The sequence below is a fragment of the Notamacropus eugenii genome, chromosome 1 (genome assembly GCF_028372415.1).
Source record: "Notamacropus eugenii isolate mMacEug1 chromosome 1, mMacEug1.pri_v2, whole genome shotgun sequence".
Lineage (NCBI taxonomy): Eukaryota > Metazoa > Chordata > Mammalia > Diprotodontia > Macropodidae > Notamacropus > Notamacropus eugenii.
In genome coordinates, this window is record NC_092872.1 from 308,954,384 (window position 1) to 308,971,607 (window position 17,224).

A 17,224-nucleotide genomic window follows, 5' to 3' on the forward strand; every position below is an offset into this window, starting at 1 on the left:
GTTCTTATATATTGTTAACATTCTAATAAGAAATAAGAAAGAAATATTGCTAACATTCTAATAAGCTCTCAGAAGCTTAACATCTTCTAAAGCTATTGAGGGAGATAAATAAGAAAAGCAAGGATGGGGAGGATTGGTTCAGTTCAGAGGGATAAAAAGGGAAAAAAGAAAAGATGGTAAAAGGGGGAATACAAAGAAGGATAGAAACAAGAAAGTTTTCTATTTCTCATAATTGCAACATATAAAAAGAAGGGGGGAGGGAGGGGAGTGGAGCCAAGACAGCAGAATGAAAGCACAGACCTGCTCAAGCTCTCCCCACAAAGACCTTGAAATACCTGTAAAAAATGACTCTAAACAAATTCTAGAGCAGCAGAAGCCACAAAATGTCAGAGTTAAACAGATTTCCAGCCCAAGACACCCTGGAAGGCAGACAGGAAGGGTCTATCACACTGGGAAGAGGAGCAGCGTTCAGCGTGGGTCACGCCATACAGACAGGACTGGATCAGATTCAGTTTGCTGAATCACAGGCAGCAGCTGTGATTTCCAGATTTCTCAACCCACAAACACCAAAGACAGCTTCAATGGTCAATTAAAAAGCTCTTTCACCTGGGTGAGAGGTGAGCACAGTCAGGCCCCAACTGCAGGCCCAGCCCCAAGGTGGCAGCAGCTACTGCTGCATCAGCAGCCACTTTTGGAGATCTCAGCCTACAAATTGGGAATCAAGCAGATGATCTGAGTCTCAGTGCTGAGTGGTGGTCCTGGGGTGAGGAGGAGCACTGGTGTGGCAGAGCTGGTGTCAGCTGTGCACAAGGAATGCTACTCGCAGTTCCGGGGCAGAAAAGAGTTCCTGTGGTTGCTCACAGACCAGAACACAGGCCAGGAGAAGAGTAAACACCTCTCCTTTGACTATGTAACTTTGGAGGAACTGTAAACTTACAGGTCTCTACAGATATCTCAGAAAACAGCTGCACAAAACCTCTGAAGCCTGGAGCAGTATACCCTCCACTTGACAAAGGACTCAAAAGTCAAGTAATTGACTGGGAAATTACCAAAAAAGGGAAAAAAGTAAGACTACAGAATGTTACTTTCTTGGAGAAAAGGTATGTTCTTCCATCCTTTCGAATGAGGAAGAGCAAAGCATATAATCAGAGGAAGACCAAAGCATGCAACTGGAGGAAGATAGCAAGGTCAAGGCTCCTATATGCAAAGCCTCCAAAAGAAAATACACAATGGTTCCAGGCCATGGGAGAGCTCAAAAAAAATGTTGAGTCAAGTATGAGAGGTAGAGGAAAAACTGGGAAGAAAAAGGAGAAGGATACAAAAAAATCATGAAAAACAACTTAACTGCTCACTAAAGGAGACCCAAAAGAATGCTGAAGAAAAACTTTAAAAATAGACTGAAAGAAATGGCAAAAGAGGTCCAAAAAGCCAATGAGGAAAAGAATGCCTTAAAAGGCAAAAATGGCCAAATAGAAAAGGAGGTCCAAAGAAAGAAAAGTTCCTTAAAAATTAGAATGGAGCAGATGGAAGAAAATGACTTTCTAAGAAATCAAGAAATAATAAAACAAAACCAAAAGAATGAAAAAATAGAAGACAGCATGAAATATCTCGTTGGAAAAACAACTGACCTGAAAAATAGATCCAGGAGAGATGATTTAAAAATCATTGCTCTACCAGAAAAATCACAATGAAAAAAAGAACCTAGACATCATCTTCCAAGAACTTATCAAGGAAAACTGCCCTGATATAGTTTACATGTATACACACACACACACACACACACACACACACACACACACACACACATTATAGTTAGTCTTTTACAACATGACTATTATGGAAGTTTTTTGCATAACTACACATATATAGCCTATACTGAATTGCTTGCCTTCTCAGTGGGGATGGGGGGGAGGGAGGAAGGGACAGAAGTTGGAACTCAAAGTTTTATGAACGAATGTTGAGAATTATTTTTGCATACAACTGGGAAATAAAAAATACAGGTAACGAGGTACAGAAATCTATCTTGTCCTACAAGAAAGGAGAGAGGATGGGGATAAGGGCAGGGGTGTGATAGAAGGGAGGGCAGATCTGGGGGAAGGGGTAATCAGAATTCACAGTGGAGAGGGGAGAGATGAGGAGAAAATTTGGAATTCAAAATCTTGTGTAAATGAATGTTGAAAACTAAAAATTAATTAATTTTTTAAAATAAAATAAAAATTAAATATATATAAAATATAAAAATAGTAAAAACCAAAACAAACTTTCTGATTTTAAAGGAGGATTAAAATGGTACGGGAAGGAAAAAAGGACTAAAATATAATGGGGTACCTTAAGTTGCCTTTTAGACAACTGGGAACAAACTGTAATACGTTAATGTAATGATTATTACATAATAAGAAATTAATTCAGAGAATTTGAGGTAATATAAACTGATGCAGAGTGAAGACACAAGAAACCAGAACAATTTATACAAAGTTAAGAATACTAAAGAAAACACTTTTGAAAGTCTTAAAAGTTCTGATCAAAGCAATGACTAACCATGCCTCCAAAGAATCTATGAAGGGAAAGTATATTACCCTCCTTTCTGTCAGAAATGGATAAAATATACATGTTTTCCATAGGATGCCCTCTTTCCCTATTTCTGCCAACAATTTATGTAATGTTGAAATGAATTTTTCTTTGAAGGTTTGATAAGTTCCGATTTTAATCCATTTGGTCCTGTAATGTTTTTTCTTTGGTAGTTCATTTATTTGCCTTTCAATTTCTTTTTCTCAGATTATACAGGTATTTCATATTTGTAAATATTCATCTCTTTCTTCTAAGTTATTTTTGCCAGAAAAATATAATTCGGTGAAAAGATTTCTAATAATTTCCTTTTTTTCCCTTCATTTGTTGTGAGTTGTCCTTTTTCACTTTTGACAATAGCAACTTGCTTTTCCTTTGCTTAAAAAAAGTTTCTCTAATTTACTGTTTTTTTCAAATAATTAGCTCCCAAAATTATTTACCAATTCAATGTGATTTTGTTTTCACTTTTCTTTCTCTTCTTTGATTTTCAGAATGTCTTTTTTGTGTGTGTGTTTAACTGTACTTTTATGGTCTGTTATTTTTCTACTTTTAACAACTGTACACCATAAAAATCAAAAGTAAATGTAACTTGACTAATGTGAAAATGTGTTTAATAAGAATGTATATGTAGAGCCCATATAAAACTGTATGCCATCTTGGGGAGGGAGTGAGGTGGGAGGGGGACAAAAACTAAAGCTTATATAAGTGATTGTTGAAAATTAAAAACAAATAAACTTGAAAAAAAAAGCAGATGTAACAAAATTATAAAGATCAGGCAGAACTCAAATGAAGAGATATGACAAAAAATACACCCTCCCCCCCAAAAAAACTTACCCTTTCATGGAAGTGAGACGTCCACAGGTGTTACACATTGAACATTTTCATACTTTTTCAATATATTGTTGTGCTGATTTTTTTTCCTCTGAAAAAAAATACCATTTGTCATATGGGATGACTCTCTGGGAGACAGAAAAGGAGGGATAATTGGGATAACTATGGTGATGTAAGAAACAGAAAATGGCAATATAAACTTATTTTTTTAACTGTAACTTCCTTGAGGGCAAAGAATGTCTTTTTCATATTTGTATCCCTTAGCACTTAACACTGTGTAAGCACATATTAAGTGCTTAATAAATGTTTGCCTGACATTTGTATACTCTTCTCATATGTCTCACTTAAATGAAAATATTAAATTCCTTCCAATTCGTCCTCATCTCCTCTATATTTTTCCCTTTTCTTTCTCCTCTTAAAGCCTAAAATATGGAACAAAATAACCCCTCATGCCCTTTTAAAAATTTTCCTTTTCTACTTCTTTGACCCTAGGAAAGATGGCACCGTCAAAGGTACCACTAACCTCCCAGCCAACCAACCTGAATACCTTACTGGTATCCTTAACTCTTCACTCACACTCATATAATATGACCAATCTGTTGTAAATCTTGTTTCTACCTTCATAATATTTAACATATATGTTCCCTTCTTTCCACTCATATAGCCATAACCCTATCTCAGGTCCCCATCATTTCTGGCCTATATACTATATATATCCTTCTAACTGATCTCACTTCCTCAAATCTCTAATCATTCCAATCCTTCTTCCACTCAGTTGCCAAGCTGATTTCTTCTAAAGCATAGGTTTGTAGTTTTGGAGCATGTTCCTGTCTCCTGAACAGTAAAGTGATAAGACTCAAGATGCAGAATGAGACACATACTTTTTGGACATAGTTAATGTGGGAGTTTATTTCACTTCACTATGCATATTGCTGCAAGGGTTTTCTTTTTCTTTTTTCAATGGTTAGTGAAGTTAGAAGAGAGAGAAATGTTTTCTAACTGAAAAAAAAAATGCTTTAATAAAAGGTAAAGCATATATCTAACCATGGCCCTATTTCCTTGCTGTACAAATCAATGAGTTCCAGCGATTCCATATCACTTCCAGAATAAAATATAAACTTCACTAGTTAACATTTAAATCTCTTCACAACCTCGCTCCATCCTACCTTTCTAGGCTTCTTACACTCGAATCCTCTCCATTAATTAATTCTAGCATTCATCTCCATTGGCCTACTTACAGTTCCTCTAAAAAGAGATTCCATCTTCCACCTCTGTGCCTTAGCACTACCTATCCCTGCCCCCTATGCCTGGAATGCATGTTCCTATTTGTTCAATAGTCTAGCTGCCGGATATAGTAGTCTGACCTCTGTCAGAATGCCTGTTTTCTAGTCTATCTAAAGGCCAACATAAGTTTTAGTCTTACCCTTTCTCTGTCTCCTCCTTGAACTTTAAACTCTAAGAGGAGCTGGTTCTATCCCCTCTTGTGGACCTGACAAATCCTAATCCTAGATTATACATGTCTCAGACCTTCTGGTAAGTTTCCTACCCTGCTTGACTGCTGTGATGATCCTAACTTTTGCTTTAATGGTGATAGCAATGCCAGTTTCTGTCCTCTTTTAGAGTCCTTCAGTACGAGGGATGTCTGGGCACTATGCTTGCCTTGTCTCCTGTGTGGCTTCAATAAAGGCTACTGGGGCATGAGCTTCAAGTAGCTTAAAAGGTCAGAGATTAACAGATATCTCCTGATTATGTCTCCCTATGAAAAGAACTATGGAGGCTGGCTCTCTTCCCTGCTGCTCTGATAAGAGAGTGCTGAGATCTTGCTGGCTTTAGGCCCCAGTTTTCAGGGCTAATTCCCTTCTGCACCTTATCTCTGGTCAGAGCAGTCAAGGATTTCAAGCAATCTTCTTGTGTAATTCTGAACGGACAGAGAAGCTTGTTGTGATTTCTCTTTTATTTTCTCATTATTCTTCATTCTATTGAATTTTTACAACTTTTCTGAAATGTTTCTGTGACACCTGAGCTCTTCTAGTACATTTCATGGAGTAATATTACCTAGAAGTTGCCATTTTCTTTTGAAAAGTAGACTCACAACAATTTTTATTTCTACAGCCACAATTACTCAAATCTTAATACAGGCTGTACATGAGAAAATGTATCCTAGAGGGTTACATTGTAGATCTGCAATTCCTATCTGTTAACATTTTCTTAAAACTATTTTTCTTGGATAAGCAATAAGATATTTACTTTGTTACATTCCATTATTATTTTTGAAAGTCTACATAAGATTGCCATAAGAACTGAACTCAGTTTACAGTGTTTAGTAGATAGAATTCAATCCACATTAATTATTAATTAAAATAATTCCCTATTTTGAAATAAACTAATTTTAAAAGTTTAAATTGGATGAAAGACATTTTCATTTCTTTCAACTACTCAAAGGTTAAGCTAGCCTCTGCTTTGTCAACAAAATGTATTTTCATCATTCCTAAAATTGAACTGCCAATGTTGGTGACATATCACCTTAAAATCATTTAAAAGACACTCAAAGAACTTACAGAACAATATTTAACTCTAATAGACACAAAGTACTTTAAAATTAAGACTGGCTGCAGAGAAATACTGTTAGGTTCTCTCTTCTCTGTGTGAGTTAAAGCTCTGTTGATATTAAAGATCATTATACATCTAGAAAGTGAAGAGAATCCTGACCATTCTGAGAAAGCAAAATGACTAATTCTTAAAAGAAAAACTGTGCATATATTGTTCTATATTATCGTTACTTTCCATTACCATATCCTCTAATATTTTGCTGATGCAATATATTTACTGATGTTCCAGGGCATTTGTTTTGGGGCATTTGTAAAGCTAGTCCTTTATTTATTATCCAGATCAGAAAATTTCTCTCTACAATAAAATCATATATCACGCAAAAAAGCAAAAAACTCTCCTGAGATTCAACCTAAAACCTAGTATAAAAAAAGGTTAAATAAGATGACACAATTAAAATCTTACACCTCTCAAAACAACAAAAAAAAGTTTTCTGTTCATATGTTCTTAAACATTCCCTCTAAAAAACTCAGTTTTTCAGTCAGTACCATCATCTTATCCCTACCACATCTAGTACAAAAGTTTTCATAGACATTCTATTTCAAGCCAAGATTTACCAGAATTCTGTTTCAACTATCAAAATTCTCCAAGGATCCAAGGTCTCCAATGGTTCTTCTCCAAGGCAGATAAGAAATCAATCTATTTAAACTGGGCCAGGCAAATGTTTCCTCACAGACTGACAAATGGAAATAGATACAAACAGCCATAAATTTATGCTGATGAATTTGAGAGAGTAAGGTGGGATCTTAAATATTGACAGTACTTCAGCCTATGTACAATAGTGAGTTTTATTTTCAGAATAATCTGACTGAAATGCTACCACATCAGCAATACAATGCAATGTGTAGTTTGTTCGGTTTGAAATTCAATAATTGAGTGTAGCTCAAGGAATTCTCAGCAATCTATAATAATAATAATAAACATTTATATAGAGCTATGTGCTAGGCACTATGCTAAGTGCTTCACAATTATTATCTCATTTGATCCTCACAATAACCCTGAAAGGTAGGTATTATTACTATCCCCATTATACAAATGATGAAACTGAGGCAAAAAGAAATTAAATTATTTGCCCGGGGTCATGCAGTTAGTAAATATCCGAGACTAGATTTGAACTCAGATCTTCCTAACTCCAGTCCCAGCTGCTCTATCTACTAGATGGACCACTTAACCCATACAAGTGACTTCAAGTAAGTGCAGAACTATTATATAATAGTTGTTATGAAGATATAAATAGTAAAGCAGTATAGTTTTGTAAGTTAGATGAATTCATTATATACTTAAAAAGAAAAGCAAGATATATAGAATATTCAATTTCATGTATAATTCCCTCCTGTTCTAAAATACATATATGCAAATTTTATTTAGTGTTTAATTTGCAAATTTTTTAATGCTAAAAGAGAGAAATAAACAACAGCTGACTTTATCATTTTATTTCCACCTTAACTGAGGTTGCTCAGGGCTTGAGTCCAGGAGCAATGATTTAGTCCAGACCATTAATTTGTTAGCTAGAGCAATTCTTAGCAGTGAACATTTTCATCAATACAATCCTTTGGTCAAAGGATGATTCCAAAACCTCAGAAAATTAACTAAGCAAACTGTGGAATTTTCCTTCCTCCAACAACATATCACACTTCAATTTTTCAAAATTGGTTTTCTAGGATTTTATTCAGTAATTAAAGGTGGTATATTTTCTTCCTTCCTCTCTGTTCTCTCCTTCCCCTCCTAATTACAAACTCTAGGTTATGTACGGATTCCATATATCTCTTGAAAATCTTTTATAAAATGACTTGGAATAGCAATTGAAGCTCCACATACCAGTAGTCCATTTTTATGAGCTATTTTAATATAACACCTAGCTAGAAAAGGATAGGAATAACAGAGCAAACCCACAAAGCTAGACTCCTCCCTGATGCCCAAGACTGTCAAGAATGCTTCTAGATCAAAATAAAACTTGTTTATTTCCAACTCCGTCAGGTGTCAGTGGTGATGAATAGCTGCTTTTTCACCATGTCAGCAACCAGTACATTTTCAACCACTAATCCGCTGCCATTAAGAAATATCTTGCACATATTGTCACAACAGAAGCTTTTCTTCCCTTCCTCCCCCCCCCGCTCCCCAACTTGCTATAGACAAAGAAACTCCTCTAAGTATGCAATCGCTCGATCCGACCCCCTTCCCTCCCCTCCCCTTACCTTCTGTCGGTCTCACTAGAGCTCTCGCACAGCAGCCGGTCTCAAGAGCCCCAGGAAACCAAGCGATTAGGCTTTTGTTAAGTTTTTAAAAAGGGAGACAAAACTTTGCAGCCAGCACGACAGTTCAGAGAGCAAGTCCTTTAAAAGAACACAAATGAGGAACAACCTTAGCGTCATTTCCATATGTAAGGGGTTGTTCATACAAAAGCAGCTTTTTTCCCCCCAAGAGATGCAATCTGCTGCTGCCCATTCCCCAAAGCATCATCCAGTCCCATTCCCTGTTTTCCTCCCCAGGTCGAAGCCAGGCTTAAAGCTACCCTCATATGAAATCCCCTTTCATCCCCTAGTGACAGCAACCCTAGATTTCCCTTGAACTGTGAGATCCTCTTTCACCCTTAAGTTTCCTGAAGTAGTGGCAACAGATCCATGGCCTCAGAAGGGAAGTCCTGAGTTCGTCCCTAATCCCATCCCTATACACAAAGATGAACCTTTTGTGAACACCAAAACTCGATGTCACGCGTACCCAAATTGCCCCCACAGCACCCACGCTCCGGGATCTCCATACTCAACCGCAGCCAGCCCTCAAGGCTATGGGCCCCGGGAGCACGCAAAGGGCGTGGTGAGGAGGGGGAAGAAAGCCCGAATTCTTACCAGTCCCAAATAAAACTCAGTTCAACAAGCCGATTTCTCTAACCTGAGTGGAACACCAAAATAACGCCAGTTCTGGCAATAAGGAGGCGTTCCCACGGGGGAGGCGTTTCCACCCTGCGCTTCATTCAAAGCCTACTTACCCACTTTCCGGTTCTGCAAGCAGTTTCAGTTCCACAGAGGCCCAACTGAGGCTCCCTTCAGAAGACCAGAGTGGCTCAATCAAACGCTCCGCATCCTATCGGAATTTCTCACTTCTAGGTTCTGCTGCAACCTGGAAATCTGCGGGTGTGCAAAGGCACTGTCCGAATGCCCAGGCGCCGCAGTAACGACCTTAACTTCGCTTGGGTCTACCACCACCAAGGCTGAAGAAGCAACAGGGAGATTTGGAAACTGTGGGTAGGAAGAAGGGCAAATCAGAGGAGGTGGAGCCACGCCTGAGCAAGTGACTCTGAAACACTGGGACTCCTCCTTCCTGCGTGACTCCGCCTGTCTACTCCGGGAAGGGAGAGAGAGCTGAGTTAACGGTCTATGTTGGATTACCGGGAGTCGGCGATTCTTTTTTTTTTTTTGTTGTGTTCTAGGAAAAGCTTTATTTTGGGGGGTTCTTGATAGGGCTGGAGGAAATCAAAGAAAAGCGTGCCCCCTTTGGCTACTGCTTTGTTCCGGGGAAGATAATCTGAAGTTGAAAACTCTGTGAATTTGCATGTAGGATTCAGAATGCCTTATCCCTGAAAAAAAAGAAGATTGGGTTTCAAGTCACAACTGTTTCCACCTGCTCCTTGGACACCTGTTTTCCCTCCTTTTCTTTCATTGATAAAATATTTACAAAGCGCTTAGCCCAATGACTGACGCATAGTAGGCGTTTATTAACTATATGTTCCTTTTCCCTCTCCCCTTTTCCCTTAAAAAGAAAGTTGGGCGTTACATATTGATAAATAAACACGTTCATAAATGTAATGGTAACATTAGTTTGTTATTTTTAACTGTTTCAAATGTCTCTGTAAGCACCCACTTTGGGATTCTACCCTAATTCAACACTCAAAGGATTGTAGGTTGAGGCTCCGAGGAAACAACTACTCTCAAGTTTCAAAGGTGTACTCCGTGTGTATTCACTTCTAAAACTGTAGATCTCCAAGCCCCCACTGTTGGGTTAAGGATTAACAACCACTCAGTAGAAAGGATTAGATCAAAGCAAATGCTTTGAACATATTCTTCCCAATAAAACTGGTAATGAGCCACACAAGAAGGAACAGGAGGCCGACATAAGTCTTAACCAGAACTACAAGGCCTCCCAAGCCCAATATCTTTTTGTTGAATCTTTTTTGCATCTCATGTCTATCTGTCGCTGGATTCTTCACTTTTTAATTAAAAGTGTGTTGTCAATTCCACCTTTTCCTATCTCTCATATATTCGTGTATGCTTGCTTCTCTACAATGATACTACCACTACCTGATTGTAGGCCTTTATCGCCTCCCTCCAAGACAACTGTAATAACCTCTGACTTGGTCTCCCCGCCTCAAGTCTCTCTTTAATAAAGTTGTCTTACTAAGTGCAATAATAACCATGTCTACACACACATACCCTACTCCATTCAATAACCTTACTGTCTCCAGGATCAAGCATAAAATCCTCATTTTGACTTTTAAAGCCCTTCATAAACTGGCCCTTTCTAGTCTCCTTACACTTTACTCCTCTCTACATACTATATAATCCAAGAAGTGCACTAGTATGACTTTTCCTTGCACAAGACATTCCATCTCCTGACCGTGAATTTTCACTGGTTTTTCTCCATATCTGGAATGATCTCCCTCCTTGCCACTACCTCCTGATTCGGCTGGTTTTCTCCATGTCTCAGCTAAAATCTTACCTTCTGCAAGCAGCTTCTTAAAAAAATTAGTCTTTTCTCTCTTGATGCATATCACAGTGATTGGGACTTAGTAAGCACTTATACATTTTTTGATTTCCGGACAATGGGCAAGGGGGAAGGGGATTAATCCTCTCCTTTCCTCAAAAAGCGGACAAGATGATTTCTGTTTATTGACTCAGGCCTTAAATCTCTCAAGTCAAGAAACTTTCTCACTCTGACTCTAGGATCTAATTATTTAAAAACCTTTAGGCATATTCATCCAACGAAACTGCTCCTTTATGACTCAACCAGGAAAATGTTTATACTTGTTAGTAAAAAAAAAAAAAGATAGCAGGATATTAAGCACTCATACATGTTAAACATGAATAGTATCTTGTTCCTTGAACAACACTGTCACTGGATCAAATAGTACATGGTAGGAAGCAAGGAGGGAAGCAAAGTATAACCAGACTGGAAAGGTAGGAAGGACCTAGGTTATGAAGGGCTTTGAATACCAAAGAATTTTATATTTTATCCTGAAGGTGATAGAGAGCAACTGGAATATATTGAGTAGAGAAATAACATAGTTAGATCTGTACTTTAGAAAAATCACTTTGATTATTTGAATGAAAGATGGATTAGAACAGGGAGAGAATTGAGGCAGGTAGAAAACTGAGGCAAGCAGACTCACCAGCAGGCTACTGCAATAAGTCATGCATTATGATGGTGGCAGTGTCAGAGGGAAGAAGGGGGTTGTATACAGGAGATATTGCAGAGGAAAAATCAATAAGCCTTGTGTATGTAAGGTGAATTTTAGTGTGAGCAAGGTGAATTTTTATTATTATTTCTCAGGGTTCAGTTTCCCAGGATCCATAGCCATAACAGCCTCCAGTTCCCAGGTATTAGATATGAGTTCCCAGTTATGGTTCAAAATACCTCTACCACACTTGCACAGAGTTATATAATGGCAAATAATATAAGCATCCGTTGTGGCTGCACAGTGAGACACAAGGATGAGGTAATGTAAACTTGTGAGGCTAATACTGGCAATATGCCTTCTTTGTCTGATGCCCTATAAAGCAGGTGGTCACTAGTCAGTGAATGGTGAACCCTTAGGGTTGAACACACAAATGCTGTGTGTGCCTGAACTGGCCCCCATCAAAGCTTGAGAGGATTTAGGGGATGCACAAGTTGTCTCTACTGACCCCACTGAGACGTAGGGGTAATTGCCCCCCTCTTCTTGTGGTCCTTGTAAGAAGAGTGATTAGGGAATGCTATGAGTTTGTGCTCTCATTATCAGCAACCTCTTCTGAGAAAACTAGGCTAGAATAAAGTAAGATTATTAACTGCTTCTAAGTGTCTTTCCTGTCTGACCAAATCAAGAGTGAACCTGTGCTAGCAGCCATCCCGTGTGCTGTGTTTATTTGTCTTACACCTTGGCCACAGATTGGATGGGAATGGGGATGGGGAGGGGAGATAGAATATGAGGTAGTAAAGACGTTAGGATAACTCCTAGGTTGAGAATTTGGAAGACTAGAAGATGGCGTTGCCCTTTACAGTAATAGGGAAGATGGGAGAGTAGGGACGACATAAAGGGAAAGATAATGAGCTTGGTTTTAGACATGTTTAGTTTAAGACATCTACTGGACATCCAGTTTGAGATGTCTGTGAAAGGAAAATGGAAATGTGAGATTGGAGGTCAAAATAAGTAGATTCAAAAATCCTTGGGGGGTGATAAGATCAGCAAGTGAAGTAATAGAGAGGGAGAAAAGAAGATAGATGAGGACAGAACTCCAGATAGCTACTGTTAGAGGGCATGATCCGAAGGTCCTCCTCAGCAAAAGAGATGGAGAAGTCTGAGAGGAGGAGAACCAGGAGAGATTGATGTCCCAAAAACCTGAAGAGAATATCAAGAATGAGAGAGTTGTTACTAATGTCAAAGGCTGCAGAGCAATCAAGGAGAATGAAGAATGAGAAAAGAAGCTGAATTTGACAACTGCAAAATCAATGGTAACTTTGAAAAGAGCAGTTTCAGTGAAATAATAAGGTCAGAAGTCAGACTGTAAGGGGTTAAGAAGACAGTGAGAAGAGAAAAGGTGGAAGAGTCTATTGTAGATGGCCTTTTTAAAGAGTTTTGCTACAAAGGGCAGAAAAGATATTGGATAATCATTAACAATGATGGAAGAATCAATGGAGGGCTTTCTTCAGGAAGGAGAAGACATGATCGTGTTTGTAGGCAATAGAGAATGAACTAACATAAAAGAAGAGTAATAGAGTGGGCATTTCAGAGGGGGCAATTTGTTGGGGAGATGGGATTGTTGCAGTCTAGGGGTCTTGGGAATTCTGAAATGGAAGGATAAAGGGCACAAGTCTGCCTTGAAAGAATGCGAACACTCAATCCTTCTTTTAGTGCAAGTAGTGAGTTTATTAAAACACCAGCAGGGGTGGATAAGATTCCTAGTAAGTTTGTGCTATTTGTGAAAACAACACAAGTGGGCCAGATTTTAAAAATATGAGCATTTGATGAGGATAAAATTGGTACTTTTGTACAGAAATACTGTGGGAAGATCTGGATAGCAAGTAGCTAAAGTGGGCGAGGTGCAGACAATGGAGGGAGTTAAGGGACTGGAGAGTCATAGTGAAAAGGCAGTTAAAAGGAATCTTTTTCTTTTTGAGCAGTTATTTATTTATTTAAATTAAATTATTTTATTTGTTTTCAGTGTTCAACAATCACTTCCACATATCATAGATTTTTTTCCCCTCCCTCCCCACTCTCTGCCTGAGATGGCATACAATCATATATAGGTTCTACACATACATTCCCATTAAATACATTTTCACCTTAGTCATGTTGCCTCGAAGACTTAAAATGAATGAGAAAAACCATAAAACAAAACAAAACATAATACAAATGGAATTGATCTGCTTCATTCAGTGATCCAATTCCATAGTTCTTTCTCTGGATGTGGAAGGCATTTTACCTCAAGAATTCATTGGGAATTTTTTAAGTCCTTGCATTGCAATGAAGTACTAAGTCTACCAGAAAAATTCCTCACACTATGATTGCTGCTGTTACAAAGTTCTCCTGATTCTACTTCTTTCACTCAGTATCAGTTCATATAAGTCTTTCCAGGCCTCTCTGAAGTCTTCCTGTTCATTATTTCTTATAGCATAATAGTATTCCATTACATTCATATACCACACCTTGTTCAGCCCAATTGATGGGCATCCCCTTGATTTCCAGTTTTAGGCCACCACAAAGAGAGCTATAAACATTTTTGTGCATGTGGGACCCTTTCCCATTTATACAATCTCTTTGGGATAGAGTCCCAGAAGCTATATTGCTAGGTCAAAGGGTATGCACATTTTTGTAGCCCTTTAGGTATAGTTCCAAATTGCTCACAGCTCCACCAACAAGGAATGTGTTCCAATTCTCCCACATCTTCTCCAACATTTATCATCTTCCTGTTTTGTCATGTTAGCCAATCTAATAAGTGTGATGTGGTACCTCAGAGTTGTTTTGATTTGCATCTCTCTAATCAATAGTGATTTAGAGTACTTTTTCACATGATTATAAATACCTTTAATTTCTTCCTCTGAAAACTCTCTGTTGATACATATCCTTTGACCATTTGTCAATTGGAGAATGACTTGTATTCTTGTACATTTGATTTCGTTCTCTATATATTTTAGAAATGAGGCCTTTATCACAGATACTAGTTGCAAAAATTCTTTCCTAGTTTCCTGCTTCCCTCCTAATCTTGGTTGCATTGGGTTTGTTTGTGCAAAAACTTTTTAATTTAATGTAATTAAAATTATCCATTTTGCACTTCATAATGTTTTCTATCTCTTGTTTAGTCAAAAATTTCTCCATTCTCCATAAATCTGACAAATACACTCTTCCTTGCTCCGTTAACTTGTTTAAAGTATCAATCTTTACACTTAGGTCATGTACCCATTTGGACTGTATTCTTGTGTATGGTGCCAGGCATTGGTCTATGAGCAGTTTCTGCCACACTGCTATTCAGTTTTCACAGAAATTTTTGTCAAACAGTGAGTTCTTATCCCAGAAGCTGGGGTCCTTGGGTTTATCAAACATTAGATTGCTATATTTATTGACTATGGTGTCTTGAGTACCTAACCTATTCCACTGGTCTACCCTTCTCTTTCTTAGCCAGTATGAAATGGTTTTAATAATTGCTGCTTTATAATACAATTTGAGACTGGGTAGGGCTAGGCCACCTTTCCTAGCATTTATTTTCATTAATTCCCTTGATATTCTGGACCTTTTGTTCTTCCAGATGAATTTTGATATCATTTTTTTCTAGCTCTAGAAAATAATTATCTGGTAGTTTGATTGGTATGGCACTGAATAAGTAAATTAATTTAGGCAGAATTGTCATTTTTATTATATTAGCTCAACCTACCCACGAGCAACTGATGTTTTTCCACTTACTTAAATCTGACTTTATTTGTGTGAAAAGTGTTTTGTAATTGTGTTCATACAGTCCCTGGGTTTGTTTTGGCAGGTAAACTCTCAGATGTTTTATATTGTCTACCGTAGCTTTAAATGAGATTTCTCTTCCGATCTCTTGCTGTTGGGTTTTGTTAATAATATATAGAAATGCAGATGATTTACCTGGGTTTATTTTGTAATCTGCAACTTTGCCAAAGTTGTTTATTATTTCAAGTAGTTTTTTACTAGATTCTCTGGAATTCTCTAAGTACATCATCTTATCATCTGCAAAGAATGATAACTTAGTTTCTTCTTTGCCTATTCTAATTCTTTCAATTTCTTTTTCTTCTCTTATTGCTACTAGAGCTAGCATTTCTAATACCATATTGAGTACCAGTGGTGATAATAGACATCCTTCTTTCACCCCTGATCTTATTAGAAATGCATCTAGCTAGTCCCCAATACATATAATGCTTGCTGATGGTTTTAGGTAGATACTGCTTATTATTTTGTGGAAAGTTCCATTTATTCCTATGCTTTCCAGTGTTTTCAATAAGAATAGGTGTTATATTTTGTCAAACGCTTCTTCTGCATCTATTGAGATAATCATGTGGTTTCTGTTATTTTTGTTGTTGATATGATCAATAATGCTAATAGTTTTCCTAATGTTGAACCAGTTGTGCATTCCTGATATAAGTCCTACCTGTTCATAATGTACTATTCTCTTGAAAAATTGCTATATTCTTCTTGCTAATATCTTATTTAAAATTTTTGCATCTATATTAATTAGAGAAATTGGTCTAAAATTTTCTTTCTCTGTTTTGGCTCTTTCTAGTTTAGGTATCAGAATCATATTTGTATCATAAAAAAGAATTTGGTAGGACTCCTTCAGCAATTTTTCCCAATAGTCCATATAGTATTAGAATTAACAGATCTTTAAACGTTTGATAGAATTCACTTGTAAATCCATCTGACCCTGGAGATTTTTTCCTAGGGAGTTCACTGATGGCTTGTTCAATTTCTTTTTCTGAGACGGGGTTATTTAAGTACTCAACTTCCTCTTCTGTTAATCTGGGCAATTTATATTTTTTAAAATAATCGTCCATCTCATTTAGATTGTTGAATTTATGGGCATACAGTTGAGCAAAGTAAAAATTTCTAATGTTGTTTTAATTTCTTCCTCATTGGAGGTTAGTTCACTTTTCTCATTTTTGATATTGGTAATTTGGTTTTCTTCTTTCTTTCTTTTAATCAAATTGACCAAAGGTTTATTGATTTTATTGGTTTTTTCATAAAATCAACTCTTAGTTTTATTTATTATTTTAATTTCTTAATTTCAATTTAATTAATCTCTCCTTTGGTTTTCAGTATTTCTAATTTGGTATTTACTTGGGGATTTTCAATTTGTTCTTTTTCTAGCTTTTTCAGTTGCATATCCAATTCATAGGTCTCCTCTTTTTCTATTTTATTCATGTAGGCATTGAAAATTTTAAAACTTCCCCTAAGAACTGCTTTTGCAGTATCCTATAAGATTTGGTAGGTTGTCATTCTTTTGAATGAAGTTGTTGATTGTTTCTATAATTTGTTGTTCAACCCACTCATGGTTGAGTATTAGATTGTTTAGTTTCCAACTAATTTTTGGTTTATATTTCCATGGCCTTTGATTACATATAATTTTTATTGCATTATGATCTGAAAAGGATGAATTCACTATCTCTGCCTTTCTGCACTGAATTTTTTAGCCTAGTACATGGTCAATGTTTATATATGTGCCATGTACCACTGCGAAAAAGGTATATTCCTTTCTATTCCCATTCAATTTTCTCCAGAAATCTATCATATCTACCTTATCCAGAGTTTTATTCACCTCCTTAAACTTCTTTCTTGTTTATTTTGAGGTTAGATTTATCAAGTTCAGACAGGGGTAGATTGAGGTCCCCCTCTAGTACAGTTTTACTATCTATTTTATCCTATAATTCCCCCACCTTCTCCTCTAAGAATTTGGATGCTATACCACTTGGAGCATATATGTTTAGTAATGAAATTGCTTTGTTGTCTATGGTACCTTTTAGC

At 37.1% G+C, this 17,224-nt stretch overlaps 1 protein-coding gene across 5 annotated transcripts in view; it reads right to left on the reverse strand.

Moving 5' to 3' along the window:
- NIN (ninein) overlaps positions 1-9,271 on the reverse strand; it is a 157,595-nt gene extending 148,324 nt beyond the window's left edge. For 2 of the 5 annotated variants that reach the window (XR_011971758.1, XM_072629440.1), the window contains exons 1-3: positions 8,990-9,256; positions 8,199-8,336; positions 3,400-3,487 (exon numbers count right to left, since the gene is read on the reverse strand). The gene's annotated coding sequence lies outside the window, so the exon portion shown is untranslated. Of the gene's footprint in view, positions 1-3,399; positions 3,488-8,198; positions 8,337-8,989 lie in introns of all 5 variants that reach the window. The other 3 variants (XM_072629443.1, XM_072629441.1, XM_072629442.1) reach the window with 2 other exon arrangements.
- Positions 9,272-17,224: the final 7,953 nt, after the last annotated feature.